The 6,881-nt window shown below is 33.7% G+C and overlaps 1 long non-coding RNA gene across 1 annotated transcript; it reads right to left on the bottom strand.

Annotated features, from left to right (window-relative positions):
* Positions 1 to 91: 91 nt before the first annotated feature.
* On the bottom strand, positions 92 to 6,596 carry LOC134702903 (uncharacterized). The gene is made up of 3 exons (XR_010104593.1): positions 6,540 to 6,596; positions 2,033 to 2,099; positions 92 to 1,024 (listed from the first exon to the last, which is right to left on the bottom strand). It is a non-coding gene; the product is annotated as an uncharacterized LOC134702903 (long non-coding RNA).
* Positions 6,597 to 6,881: the final 285 nt, after the last annotated feature.

Genomic DNA, 6,881 nt, shown 5'->3' with positions numbered 1-6,881 from the left:
AAATACATATGCAACATTTATCATTTATAGTAAAAATAAATCTTCCACTATTGATGATAAAAGACTGAAAAAATAATAATCAAAAAGTTAAAAACAAAAAAAGGCTTTTGTATTTGATATTTTTGTCCAATATACATGATTTTTTTTTATTAGTTGGTATTGGCCTTGAATATTCTCAGATCTGTACTTGGTGCCTTTTTGATTTTGGGATGTATAACATGTATAAGTATTCCTCCATATCAACTCTGTGTTTTTGTTCATGTAATTCTATTTGTATCTATCTATCAAGTTAAGCCTTTTTTAACTGATATTCATGATATTTCTTCTTATGTTGTTCTGTTATACCGTTGTCCCAGGTTAGGGGAAGGTTGAGTGCTCGCAAACATGTTGAAAAAACTCCGCCACATTTTGTTTTATGGGCCAGTTCCAAGCCTGTAGTTGCTGTTTCATGTCTATCATATTTATTTTTTGGTAATTGTTTTCTTATAAATTATGCCCTTAGTTTTCTCAATTCAATTGTTTCATATTTCTCATGTTGAGGGCCTTTTATAGCCAACCATAGGCATACAGAATGTGTTTTTCTCATTTTTGAAGGCCGTACAGTTTGGTTATAATTGCTTACATCTACTTCATTTGAACTTTGTGACCTAGCGAATTCAGACTATTTACCACATGATCAACTTGACAGTATCATATGCATGATATGTTGAGCAGGATCTGCTTACTCTTTTGGAGCACCTGAGATCACCCTCATTTTTTGTTGGGGTTCGTGTTGCTTAGTCTTTATTTTTCTATGTTGTGTCTAATTATTTGTCTGTCCTTTTTTTTTAAATTCAAGCGTCACTGATGAGTTTTTTGTAGACGAAACACGCGTCTGGCGTATATACTAAATTCAATCCCGGAATCTTAATGAGTTTATTCATGTATATGTAGGTGACCTCTCTTGATTATACTTACTGCTTTGACAATGTCTGATCAAACAACAGCTTTATAAAAATGTCTTCTACAGTATTTCTTCAAAAATCTGCAAAAGAAAAATACACTAAAAATTATATCACCATTTAACAATCTTTCTAAATACATATGCAACATTTATCATTTATAGTAAAAACAAATCTTCCACTATTGATGATAAAAGACTGAAAAAATAACAATCAAAAAGTTAAAAACAAAAAAAGCCTTTTGTATTTGATATTTTTGTCCAATATACATGATTTTTTTTTATTAGTTGGTATTGGCCTTGAATATTCTCAGATCTGTACTTGGTGCCTTTTTGATTTTGGGATGTATAACATGTATAAGTATCCCTCCATATCAACTCTGTGTTTTTGTTCATGTAATTCTATTTGTATCTATCTATCAAGTTAAGCCTTTTTTAACTGATATTCATGATATTTCTTCTTATGTTGTTCTGTTATACCGTTGTCCCAGGTTAGGGGAAGGTTGAGTGCTCGCAAACATGTTGAAAAAACTCCGCCACATTTTGTTTTATGGGCCAGTTCCAAGCCTGTAGTTGCTGTTTCATGTCTATCATATTTATTTTTTGGTAATTGTTTTCTTATAAATTATGCCCTTAGTTTTCTCAATTCAATTGTTTCATATTTCTCATGTTGAGGGCCTTTTATAGCCAACCATAGGCATACAGAATGTGTTTTTCTCATTTTTGAAGGCTGTACAGTTTGGTTATAATTGCTTACATCTACTTCATTTGAACTTTGTGACCTAGCGAATTCAGACTATTTACCACATGATCAACTTGACAGTATCATATACATGATATGTTGAGCAGGATCTGCTTACTCTTTTGGAGCACCTGAGATCACCCTCATTTTTTATTGGGGTTCGTGTTGCTTAGTCTTTATTTTTCTATGTTGTGTCTAATTATTTGTCTGTCCTTTTTTTTTAAATTCAAGCGTCACTGATGAGTTTTTTGTAGACGAAATACGCGTCTGGCGTATATACTTAATTCAATCCCAGAATCTTAATGAGTTTATTTATGTATATGTAGGTGACCTCTCTTGATTATACTTACTGCTTTGACAATGTCTGATCAAACAACAGCTTTATAAAAATGTCTTCTACAGTATTTCTTCAAAAATCTGCAAAAGAAAAATACACTAAAATTTATATCACCATTTAACAATCTTTCTAAATACATATGCAACATTTATCATTTATAGTAAAAAAATAAATCTTTCACAATTGATGATAAAAGACTGATAAAAACATAATAATGAAAAAGTTTTAAAAAAAAAGTCTTTTATATTTGATATAATCATGATTATAGTCCAAGTAACATGATTTTTTTTATTAGTTGATATTGGCCTTGAATACTCTCAGATCTGTACTTAGTGCCTTTTTGATTTTGGGATGTATAAGTACCCCTCCATGACCACTCCGTTAATTTAAGCCTTTTTTAACTGATTTTTATAGTTTCTTCTTATGTCATGTTGCCGTGTTTGTGTACACAACTATGAAGTGTTCCCTCCAATGATAGGAGCACGTACATTTTTTGGAGACGTCTCAGGTGTTTTCCTATGGTAATAATAGCAACATGCAGTATACATGTAACTTACTAATTAACCATCATTCATGATATAAGTTTTTATAAACAACTTTAAATTTCTGAAATTTGGCTACTACAGACGATAATTTTTCTCTTATTATAATCTTTAAGTAAGCTTGCATTATTTCTGTTAATGAACATGTTGCAATTGAAATTACAAAATCGCAAGGCACAAAATCCATGATATCAATTAAAATCATGACCTTTAAACCATGAAAATGAGGTCAAAATCATATGAACCATGCCAGACAGACATGTACAACTGACAATCATTCTTTGGATTAAATATACATGTAGTTGATCATATGATCTATTGCTTATAATATCTGAGAAAAAAACTCTGCCATAAGAACTCAGGGGCGGATGCAGGAATTTTCGAAAGGGGGGGTGCAAAACATATGTCCCGATACAAATGCATTGATCGGCAAAAATAAAGGGGGGGGGGGGGGGGGTGCGCACCCCCGGAACCCCCCCTCTGGATCCGCCACTGGAACTTAACATTGAACAGTGAATCATGAAAATGAGGTCAAGGTCAGATGATACATGTACATGCCAAACAGACATATACACCTTACAATCCTTCCATACAACACATATAGTGTAGTTGACCTATTGCTTATATTTTGAAAAAGCCAGACCAAAACACAAAAACTGAGCAATGAACTGTTAAATTGAGGTCGAGGTCAAATAAAACCTGCAAGACTGACATAGGTATACCATGTATACGTCATGGTGATAAAATATTTCCATAAACCAAATATAGTTGACCTATTGCATATATAGTTTAAGAAAAAAAGACCAAAACTCAAAAACTTCACATTGACTTATTACTGCACCATAAAAATGAGGTCAAGGTCAAATGACACCTGCCAGTTAAACATGTAAACCTCACAATCATTCCATACATCAAATTTAGTGAACTATTGCTTAGAGTATCTGATATATGAACTTGTCTAGGAAAACTTAACCCAGTGTTTTCCCTAGGCTATTCATGCATTGCGGTACCGCTACGCATAGAATTTTGGCCGCTATCAGGGTTTCCCCTGGGTCAATTATTTTTTTCGCCACCTCTTTCGCCAAAACAATATATTTTTCGCCACTTTATTATTTTTTTCGCCAAGTAACACAAATACATTTTTCTTTTAAAATTTTCCTTTTTTTCCAGCCCCCCCCTAAATAAGAAGTGGTTTTTAAAACAAAACGAAGCATCTTATCACTTGAAATTGATCTCTCGTGTAAGGTGTAGTCATTACATTGAAGGGTTACTCTCATGCCAACCTTTTGAATTTCTTCATCACGACAGTTTTCTTTTCTAGACCATCGTAAATAAGTAAAACTAAATGCTTGATAGACGTGTGTAACTGAAACGACTTTGAAGTACTCACTCAAATCAATGATCTACATGAAAGTTAAATGACAAAGTTTAAAATCGGAGACCTTTCTTGCTTTTGGACATTTTTTGTCATAACAACAATTTTCTTTTCTGGACTATCATAAAAAGAAGGAGAGGAAGCGTAAAAATTTTGCTTCAAACACGTGCGTTGCAAAGTGGTTAATAAATCCCCTTTGTGACATATGACAGAAGCCATTTAACCATAATTTGTCATATTATATAATTAACACCTTTATTAATTAGTCCTTTGATGTCGATAGCTATGAATGCAATCAGCTGATTATTGATTTTCTGTCAAAATCTTAACGAGTTCAAGGTGAATTCCGAGTATTGTCTGATCGGTTAAGTCCGAGAAACCCGAAAAAAAGTAAATAAACAAGATGGCTGAAAATAAATCGTTATATTTCTTTCGCCAATGACGAATTTTAATCGCCAGAATTATTTGCGAAAATGGCGACCGCCAGCGGAAACCCTGGCCGCTATGCATTCATCATACTCGCTATGTGTGAAATTTGTATTATCTTGTAATATACAGTGACAATTGACAAAACTCTACAGGTGTTTCAAAATCACCGGACTGATAATTGATCATAATTAGATGCAACGCTCTGATTTTACAACCATGTTGATTAGAGATAAGGCCAAAAAAAAAAATAGGTGTGTTTCCTGTTGCATGCCCCAAAAAATTAGGGTCGGTAGGTAGGTATTTTTTTTTTTTATTGGCCTGCTTCGGTTGTTTTTTGTGTATTTTTATAATCAGTTTGTTATTCTTTCAGGTTATTTTCATCAGTTCATTGTATAAAGTATACAAGATATGAATAGTCCATATTTCATGGTTTTTTCCAGTCACAGTAAATTCATTGTTCTTTAATCCAAAGTCATGATACTGATTGAATATATCAATAAAGGTGGTAGAATTAGAAAATGGGGCTATTATACTTTTTTTCTCGTTCCTGTGTGGACACTCATCGATTGTTATTGATAACCTTTGACTGATGGCCATAGCAGAAGCCATGCCGTTTTTGACTTCAATCTGTATCACACAAATACTTACTGTATTAAAATTTTATTTGAAATCAAACGTTTAAAAGATGCCATTCAAAGGCTATACTAAACAAAAACCGTTTCCGGAAAAAACGAAAAAAATCCGGATTTTTTTTTTTTTTTTTCCGGGAAAAAAAAGTTAGGGTCGGCGCCAAAAAATTAGGGTCGGTCGGGCGACCGGAAACACACCTATTTTTTTTTTGGCCTAACAACATTCAAGATCCTCCTATTTTTTTAAGCCTCCGTAACTTTGTCAGACTTGTGAGACGGCCTTTTTGGTGCCTTTCATGGTCTCACACTTACTGACAGTAAAGCCATGTATATTAATTAAACGATGTTTGTGACCAAAATTATGTGTACACTTTTGAAATGAAAACAAAACTGGTTCCACTTCCTCATAAAATTAACGGTAACCATTCACTGAAGTCGTCCTAATAATCAATCGTCTAAAATAAACACGAAGACAAGCGGGCAGTTACAAATTAATATCTTCTGACGCAAAAATGTTCAATGTTTTTTTATTTTCTGTTATAATTATATTTTATTCAGTCTATGAAATATAAATCAATCAATAATTACCAAAATTTGACATTTTTAATACACGTGGTACTGACTGTTTTCACGCTTTTTTTTTAAAATAATCACTTATTAGGGAGAACGTCAAACCTGGTTTACGAAATTTTTGCAAGGAAGAGAGTATCCGTTTATTAATATTGATGGCGTTGAGTGACATTCTGCGTTAACTTACGGTAAGTAACAATTAAAAAAGTGCACACAGATATGCACTAGACCAGTCAGACTATTGGCAGTGTACGTTAACTAGTCCCAGCTTATTTAAACTAGACACTGGCTTCGGGCTACAACTCAATGTCTCAGACTGACATCATGGGTGGCTGATACAGCAGGCTTGCCATTGATTGTATTACATACAATTTATCTGTATTTACTACTAAGTAGTAAGTATATAATAAACTGTGATATTCATACTAATGGAAATAATATTCCAGAATACTTTTTCCTTTTGGAACTTATATAATGAAGGAACTTCTATACCGTGACAAAAATGCGTGTAATATTTAGGGATACCCGTACGGTGACTGGTGAACCCGTACGGTGACTGGTGAACCCGTACGGTGACTGGTGAACCCGTACGGTGACTGGTGAACCCGTACGGTGACTGGTGAACCCGGACGTTATTATTTACCATTGGCATTGTATTGTCCTTAATATTTTTGGGACCTTCTTGTGTTTTTCAGGGATGACATTTCAATCACGAGTGCTCGAAGTGGTAGGAGGTAGTCCAAATAAGTATGATGTCTGGCAAGGCTATTTTCTTTCGTCCCAGAAAAAATTAAAAAAATAGCCTTGCCAGACGTCATGATTGTTTGGACTAGGTCCAGGATGAACAGATGGAAATTATTAGGTCACTTGTTCAAGCTTCGTCACATATGATTGATAGCGCGAAGATTAATTATATAGAGATGAAAGTGTACTGTAGATAATCATTCTCAGGTCTCGTGAATCTTACTAAGTTACCTTTTTTAAATATTATTTCTTCTTCCTCGTGTAACGCTATAAACATCACAGTCAGCTAGGCGCTTTAATCATACATCATATATTAGGACAAGTCGTCCTAATATTAGGACAAGTCGCCCAAATGTTAGAAAAACCAACTCGTCCTCTAGTTATTTTTTGTTTGTTTTTGTTTGCGTGAGCCCTCTATCTAGACATCTTTGATATTGAGTGTACATTAAATTATCAGAGATCTATTAGCCTATATGTCCAATGTATTTTTGTTTTACAATTAACTTTATGACTAGACCTGTGACAGAGCTCAACGTAGAGGCCATAGACTATATATAGATGCATGACATTTCA

Source organism: Mytilus trossulus, unplaced genomic scaffold (assembly GCF_036588685.1).
Source record: "Mytilus trossulus isolate FHL-02 unplaced genomic scaffold, PNRI_Mtr1.1.1.hap1 h1tg000757l__unscaffolded, whole genome shotgun sequence".
Taxonomy (NCBI): domain Eukaryota; kingdom Metazoa; phylum Mollusca; class Bivalvia; order Mytilida; family Mytilidae; genus Mytilus; species Mytilus trossulus.
This window is presented reverse-complemented; position numbering and strand designations above follow the sequence as displayed.